Source organism: Vanessa cardui, chromosome 20, assembly GCF_905220365.1.
Source record: "Vanessa cardui chromosome 20, ilVanCard2.1, whole genome shotgun sequence".
NCBI classification, from domain to species: Eukaryota; Metazoa; Arthropoda; class Insecta; order Lepidoptera; family Nymphalidae; genus Vanessa; species Vanessa cardui.
In genome coordinates this window covers 9,688,285-9,697,390 of record NC_061142.1, presented here as the reverse complement: position 1 = coordinate 9,697,390, position 9,106 = coordinate 9,688,285, and positions in this window count along the sequence as shown.

Genomic DNA, 9,106 nt, shown 5'->3' with positions numbered 1-9,106 from the left:
TATTTCATGATGTCGATTGAAACCAATCTCTTCAAGATATTTATTCATCGCTTCTTGAGCCAGCTCCGTGTATACTACGTTGTTTGGATTTTCCACAGTTTCTCCGCCAACAATTATGTCTTCAATAGGATCTTCTTCGTTACTTACCTAAGAGAGGAAAAATAAAAATTTGAATCAACGAAATCAACCATAAAACTGGGTGGGTTTTTGAAATACATAATAAAAATAAATATAAATCTCTGAAATATTCTAATCTTGTTTTAGAAAACAATATTTTTATTTAATTTGCTAAAGGAAAGTTTTTTTTACATAATTTAGTGTAATTTACCTCATCGCCGTAAGAGAAACTTGCAAGTAACACATAAAATAAAATTATGAATACTAAAAAATGACGGATATAAGTCTTGAAAATGTAATGACTCATATTTTAGAAATAAATTTGATTTCAGATCAAAATTCAAACAAGGCTTGATTTACAAGCACGTAACTGTATACAAAGTTTATTGATACACAAGTTATATAGAACATTTTTCATTTCCGTTATCTTAGATATTATATTCATTCTTGAAACACTTATATTATTGAGATCATTCATGATAAGTGGGCTACGCTATAACTCAAACTATTATTCATAAATTCAGGAAGGTTTTAATTAAGCAAATCAATTACACATATAGTTTCACAGTTGTTACAAATACCGTTACGCTAACATATCACATGCACAAACACGTAAAAAACACTGAATCTATTACAAAACAATAGAGACACTATCGGAAATTAGCGATACGTCGTGAGAGCCCTTCGCTGCTCCTGCCGCCTGAGCGCTCCGAAGGCAAGTCAGGGTAGGACTCATTTCCGCCACTTTGACGAACGCGACTCCGGTCGTAGAGCTGCCATCCCTCTCCGCCAGGATGGAGTAATGACGAGCCTAGAGCTCATATTGTAAACAGTTCGGGGATCTCTTTTCTGCAGAATAAAAATACTTCAATATCTGCTGCATTACCCATAACAGCATTCCATATGACATAAGACTGTGAAAATTACTAAAATAAACTAGACTAGCAGTACTTATGGCCGTGAACTTTCTAATTGTTTTTGTTTTTCCTTCCCATATCTATGCGTGCTTGGCGCTTGCTCTCGATCGGACTGTGACATCAAAACCATCTAGCACGATGAAATTTGACATCTTTTTACTTTGTCAGACCGCTAAAAAGTCTAACTCACGTTATTGTCTCCTCATATCACCGGTTTTCCGAGTCGTGGCTAGTGCAGTTTATTTTTCCTGACTGCTTGCGTTTGGTCTTCATTACCTCTTAACATCAAATGAAGTGAAGGTATTTGCCTACTGAAATATTTATGCAAAACTAACCTAACCTAAACTAAATTATTTTTTAAAAAAAATAACAAAGGTAAAAGTAATAATCCACTGTTTCATATGCATTGAGAAAAGGGTCCAATATATGATTTTTGTTATATTTTATTACGATATTTAGTTTTGTTACATTAGTCGTTTTAGATGATCTTTACTCGTAGTTGTTTATGAATAAGAATATTAATATATTACAAACAGTACTATTTCAAAAGTCAATAGAAAAAGTGCAGAGAAGTCATCATTTTCATGTTAACATTGAGTAGTTAATATATAACGATGTGTCAATACAATTTGATTATGGATATTTATACTGTTTAAAAAAGCGTGTAGATACTGTTACGAGTTTGTGTAAATAATAAATGATTTTAAAGAAATACCTATTGAATGCTGTACTTGCATAAGCGCAGCGCACAATACGAAAGTGGCAATGGAAAATGATTTATTATTTCCGCGTAAGTGCATTGGTTACTTTTACATATAATTAACAATAACGCCATTATTTTAAAGGACTTAAAAATTGGTCACAGTTGGCTTCGATTTACTCTTTTTACTACACCATTTATTTTGTAAACTAGGGACTTTCGAGTATCACTTATGAATAACAATAGCTATCTTATCAGAAATACTTCTTTACTCAATCGTAATCAACAGCTGGACAGCTTTGTTTTGCATGATAATCCCCGTGATGCATGCTTAGCCAACACACCCAAGGTGAACACGATCACCACGTAATAATCGATCCCGCTGATCGCCGCAACAATTCTTAGTAATTTTCTGACGTGAAAGATTTAATGAGACAATAATACCTAATATATTCACCTAATATATTAATAATAAATATAATAATAAATATAATAGATATATTAATTAAATTATATAATTTAAATGATAAAATCGAATTATAATTTTACGAATATTACATAATAATAAACACTAGTAAAATTGTCTGTATCTAAATCTCTCTGTCATGTTAGAGTGATTTGCGGAAAATTCATCTAAAACGATTCGTCTAAAACAATTCGACTAAAGCAATTCGTCTAAAAAACAATTCGACTATTAGCAATTCGACTAAAGCAATTCGACTACAACAATTCGACTAAAACAATTCGACTAAAAACAATTATACTAACAATAATTCGTCGAAAAAAAATTTTGCTGAAAAAATATAAAAAGTTTGTTTTTTATATTTTTTTCTGTTGCTTTTTATATTAAGTTTATTGCAATTAAAAACTTTACTCTTTAATTATACTTATATTTATTAGTAATAAAACACGGAATTAAATATACAGAAAGGGAAAAGCAAAAAAAAACAAACAAAACGTTACACTCCACGAGCGCAGGAGTGGAGATAGCGCACAACGTTGACCTTTCCCTTTTAATTCCCGCGACGCACTGCTCTCTTTAAAATTACAAGGAACTAATGCGGAGGGAAAGTATCAAGGTCGAATCGCACTGGACGTCGTCGAGTACGTTGGGGCCTTAAGGGTGGCGGGCTAGGCACTACATTTGCTATAAGTTTCATATTATTTTCTTGAACGAACGATGGAGAGAAGCTGATTTCAAAGATGAAAGAAAGAATAAAATAAAAAAAAGAAAAAGAAAAATATAAAATGATGAAATAAATTCTTCATATCGACAGACTGTTCACAATTGATTTGACGTGTACTGTCTGTATATATCGGATCGTCATAGTTGGGCGGGTGTGGGGCATTTCAGGAGTGCATGTCAGTCACGTCCTCGTGGTGCACCCTGGGCAACGGGGCCGGCTTGAGCTTGCTCGTCGGCCACAGCTAAGACTGGCGGGAGGGATGCCGCGTGGCTGCTCTTGGTACGTTCCTGGTCGGCGTCGGGGCGGACCATGTGAGTGGCCTCGTTGGCTAGGAGGGAGTGGGAGGGCTCGCTACTCGAGCCTCCCAGGTGTTTTACACCGGCGGTCAGCGGCGGAGCCTACCATCTTTTCCGCCGCAGGGCGTCAGCTTCGTTGCCGCCCAGCCTCCAGTGGCGGACTCGGGGGAGTTCGTCACATGAGCACGTGGAGGATGAGGAAGAAGGCGCGCACTAGGCGCGCTTTACGGCGGCTGCCGCTGGTGGGGTCGCGGTTGCATGCCCTGGGCGATCCCGTTGCCTCACCATTCGGCGGCATGGTGGAAACCCGAGGATGGTTTTAGTGGGTAGGACAGGGCCTTCAGCCCTGGCACAGTTGAGTCCCACATACCCCCGTCCCGGTCCCCCGGCCGGGCGGGAGGCGTAAAATGCCTTTCCTCTTCGTAAAACAAAAAAAAAGGGTGTGGGGCATCTCGGATGGTGTGTGGGACATAACCGGGCTGGTGTCGGGAAGACAGAAGGTTCACAAGTGGTCGCAAATTTACAATAAGATCGATGAAGACTGCGGAGTCGCGAGACTGAAGTGTAATGGGGAATGAGCAATGTTTCTAGTCGATTTGTTTTTAGTCGAATTGTTTTAGTCGAATTGTCTTTAGTTGAATTCTTTTAGACGATTTGTTTTAGACGAATTTTTATTAGTCAAATTGTTCTTAGTCGAATTGTTTTTAGTCGAATTGTTTTAGTCGAATTGGTTTAGACGAATTGTTTTAGTCGAATTTTCCGTAGACGTGTTAGAGTATCTCATGGTGCAGACTCAGCATGTTCGGCTGGTACATTTTGGAGTACTTGCCGGTAATGGTTTAACACTATGTCACATAATGGTTTACATATGTGTTTATATCATAAGAAAACGATGGAGAGGTAAGGATGCATTCGCCTTGCGGCTGAGCTGGCTATACAAATCGTTTTGTGGCGGTACCTCAAAGAACCGCACCTCTTAAGGGGACTACATGAGCTAAATGCAAGTTTTAAAATGCCAAAAAGTCCAATGCAATAAACCAAATGAAAAAAAGATATGTTAATCTTCAGAATACATGCTAATTATTTCTTATTTTGAAAACATGATGTAATAAATTTGGTACGATAGAAAAAAATCGCAAAGTTACCTCTAAAAAAGTCTTTTTTTGTTTTTTAACTGTACTTATATACCTTCAGTAATTTTGGTCTTTTGTCAGATTATTCTACTAACAATATACTAAAATATTGTTATCTTAATTATTTAATAAAATTGTTTTTAAATCAGATATTCTTATTTTCGACCAAAATGCGTAAGCATGTGGCCTCGTACAGACACTGCCGGCGGAGGCCTGTTGCTATACAGACGTGTCGCTCTTTTCACCGCATCATTGCGAATAAAATCTCGTAGATTTTAGTTTTTGTGTAATTTTAATTGTAAATAAATAGTCGAATATTATTCTTTTTTTAAATAAATGTATTAAATTAAAATAGTCTAATTGTAGTTAGCCATTTATTTGTTTATTAAGTTATTTTTTATAAAGTTTAATTTTAAATGTAAACATGGGAAATAAAGTACAATCTGTGAAGAAAACTACAAAACGTTCATATAAATTAAAAAGCCGAACATATGAACGGTATGAAAAGGTAAGAGTATTTTATTAGAAAACATATATATATATTATAAATAATGATTATTGGAAACATTTCTTAGAAAACAGTGCAATCAGTTCGCATATGGAGTATTTGGTCAATGTAAGCAAATCGATGAAGAATGTACGGGTTCGATCCCCTGCTCTCTGAATCTAAATATTATTTATTTTTAAATGACTATATTTAAAAATATATTATATGATAATTATTAAAATTTAATTACTAACAACTATGTATTTATTTTTTCAGAATTAAGAAAATCGAAAAAAAAAATAACACGGAAGCTAAACCTTAATAATAAAAAAATAAATAAACACAAATTAGCACATCACAGGAATATTTAGTGGTGCATCTTGAAATATGTAATTGTTGTGAACCAAAGAACTAAAATATTTAGAAGTGTCATATGCGTAATTCAATATTTTTTATAGATTGGAAATAGTATAAAAAATTTCAGCTCGTAGCTTCAGTGAAAGTGGGTGAAAAATTTGATTGCAAGTAACCATGATATTTTAAAAACGAACGACGACGAACGAATAATTTAAAAAAAGATTTTAATAAAAAAATTAAAACTAAATTTATTTGTTTTTTTTTTTTGTTATACCAAAAATAAATAAAAATATTTGAATTTAATTGAATCAGTTTTATTTCAAATATTAGTCAAAAACAATACAAATAATTCTAATATTCTAACTATTTTTATGAGATTAATGACTAAACCCATTATGATTGACCGAGTTTACGAATAATTCAACTAAACCGACTTGACTTCATTTTTATAGTAACTTTTTGATGCTGATTTTTTTTTAACTTATTTTTTTTTCTTTGTGAACCGATATTAATAAAACGAACAAACACTACGCTTTTTGTCAGTGTACAGATTACGAACAGTTCCAATTTTATTTAATAAATCGATTAACAAACTTATAAAATTTAAAATAGGTACGATTTAATATTTAGTATAACAACTAATTGAGATACAGTAAAAATGAAAGAAAAAAATGTTTAAATTAACCATTTTTTGTACATAAAATATAAATGAAAATAATTTAAGTTTAATCAATTCAGTTTAATTTTATCATATTTTTTTAAATGACACTAAAGAAATTAAAATAATTCTTTTGTCCTGTCTATTTTTATGAAATCTGTGATTGATGGAATTGATAGAATTGACTTCGCTTCGCTTTCGCTCGGTGCGGCGCGCGGCGGTTCGGCGCCATCTATTGGAATATTCAGGCGTAACCTCGCCGCCTCGCTAAGCGTAGTGCGCGGGGAGACATGCGACATGCCGTTTTTGTCGTTAGTGTAAGTGTGTGCGCGTGATTCTCAAGGGCAATTAGCTACTGTAGTCCCCTTAATGAAAACACCGTTTAATCCACAGCCAACAAATGCCGACAAGCCGACGCGGTCCTTTTGTCGGTTCCGTGCCGAAACGGTCCGGCGCCGTTTGTCTTCGCCGACAGGGATTATCGCGGCACATCAACGCCGCCTAATAACACCGGTGTCTTTTGAGCAGTTGCCGCCGCGATCATATATAACGCGTACTCGAGTTCTACAACGACACTATCAGTCTGTTAAACTCGATAGGTAAAATATACGAACGTGTCATATTAGCCCGACTTTGTAGAGGTCAATAACCTCTTACCTAACGAGTAATTCGGATTTCGCTCCGGACACTCGTGCGTCCATCAAGTGCACCGCATAACGGAGCACATTCTATCCGGTCAGACCCGCGCACGCCTACCGAAAGGTACGGGTGCTATTTTCCTAGATGTAGCGAAGGCATTCGATAAAGTCTGGCACAACGGGCTTATTCATAAGCTCCGCAACTCAGGCCTGCCTGACACGCTCGTGCACATCATACGAGACTACTTATCGAATCGCTCCTTTCGCTACAGAGTGGACGGTACACTATCGTCCACCCGCCCTATCCGAGCCGGTGTATCGCAAGGTTCCGTGCTCTCTCCCATCCTGTTCTCTCTATACACCTCGGACATGCCGAGAGCGAGAGGCAAAGAGTTAGCCCTATCCGCGGACGACACAGCTGTGTACACAATGTCCCGCTACCCCGTCTTTATTGGGGCGCGTCTCCAATCCGCGATCAACGCGCTAGGCGCGTGGTTCCGGAAATGGAATATAGAAATCAATCCCGATAAAAGTGCAGCAGTGTACTTTTCTCATTCAACCCGTCGCCACCCGGGGTCAATAACCCTGTACGGCAAGCAACTCCTCTGGCAACCTAAGGTTAAATACTTATGTGTTATTCTAGACCGACAACTATCGTTTAGACTTCACATCGACTACATAAAGAACAAAGCCGCCTTTATTCTAAGTAGATTGTATCCGATGCTAGGCAAGCGTAGTAAAATAAGGTAACAATTTACAAAACTTGCATACGACCCATCCTCTCATACGCTAGCGTGGTGTTCGCTCACTCGCGTCTTCACAACATACCTAGGCTACAAGCTATTCAAAACCGCTTCTTACGCATTGCCTCGGGCTGTCCGTGGTACATGCGTAATGTAGACCTCCACAGAGACTTTAAAGTCGAATCAATATCTAAGCTGTTTAAAGACCTCTCTATCAGATACTTCGACAAAGCGTCGCAACACTCAAACCCCCTAATATCCGAGGCGAGCAAATATAGCCCCTAGGAGTTACCCTAATAAGAGGCCGCCGGCGGGTTCGAGGTCCCTCTTATTTACCGACACGTCGGCGCCTAGGCGTACGACGTTGAATGCACACGTCATTCCTCCCTGGAGTCGACGACGGCGTCCTAAGCCGAGGTCCGGCCTCATAGGAGGCACCCTTAGGACGCGCGTATTCTGAGCCCTTCAGTGGGCTCCCATCACTTGGCTTGAGTATTTTAGCTCGCCTACCCCACCCGGTGATGCTACATAGTTCCTCAGCCTCGTCATTTACTCCCTCAAGATGGATAGTTCATGGACGCCAAAGTACCACATGACCAAACCGGAACCCTTTACCAGTTCCATGTGAACGAACTTCTAATTAACCTTCTGGCCTAGGTATTTTAATGTTGACAAATAGGTATCTAGTGTTAAGTAGTTTTTTTTTAAATCAGAAGGAAAATATAGATTTTAATTGATTTTTTTTTTTAATTAATTTTTGATGTTGCATTTTTCACTTATTTAGAAAACATCTAAAAAACGTGATAACTCAAAAATGATTTACATTTGCATTATGCATCATCATCATCAACAGCCTTGAAATAAAACTAGTTATAACGGATTTGAATCGCGTATATTAATTATTTTTTTAACATCCCGACGTTTCGAGCACTTTACAGCGTTCGTGGTCACGGGTCAGTCTACCCGTGACCACGAACGCTTCAAATCCGTTATAACTAGTTTTATTCCAATGTGTAATAATCTCGAAAATTTAAGACAACATTATCAACAGCCTTTTTTGTCCACTGTTGGATATAGGCCTCTCCAATAGCACGCCACTGTGATCGGTCTTCGGCTACTCGCATCCAACTCCTGCCAGTCGCCTTGCGTAAATCTCTCAAAATAATGCTAAGAATATCGAGCCATTGTGTCGGAATTAGCACGTATTTGCTGTAATTGTTTGGGCAGCTTAAAAATATTTTTGAAGTGCCTTGCGTAGCGTCAGACACTTCAAATCTGACAAGGACATTGCGTTGCGTTTTGTGTCCCAGATTTTGCTAATAAAATCGATCCGTTGTGTCGGAAATAGTAGGTTTTCGGAATTTGGTAGAATTCGCTATAATTGACTGTGAAGTTTTTATTTTTGAAGTGCATTACGTAATGTTTAGCACTTGAAAAACTTGAACTCTGACAAGGACTTTGTGTTGTGTTTTTATGTATCTCCAACAATTTACTGTAATTAATTGACTTGTCTTATCATTCAATAATAATAGCTGTATCGTTTACGCTATATATTTTATAGCAATTACAATTTGGATTGGCTTGCTATTAAAAAGTCGTTTGACAACTATGCATCTGAATCTGCAACTTCTTACTTCGGCTCTGTTACCCAGTTAACGCTTTTGGTGCTGACGTAGAGCCAAAAGGGAGACAAGTCATCTGAATTAGAACAAAATGAATCTGTAATGGTGTTAGGGTAGATACATGAAAGTAGTCTTGCATTAAAACCCACTTTTATCATTAATTCTAGACCTAAAATAGTGGTAATCAAGAAACTGAATAGAAATAGGTTAGTATTTGAAAATCTATTTAGTTATTTAAAATTAAAGATTAG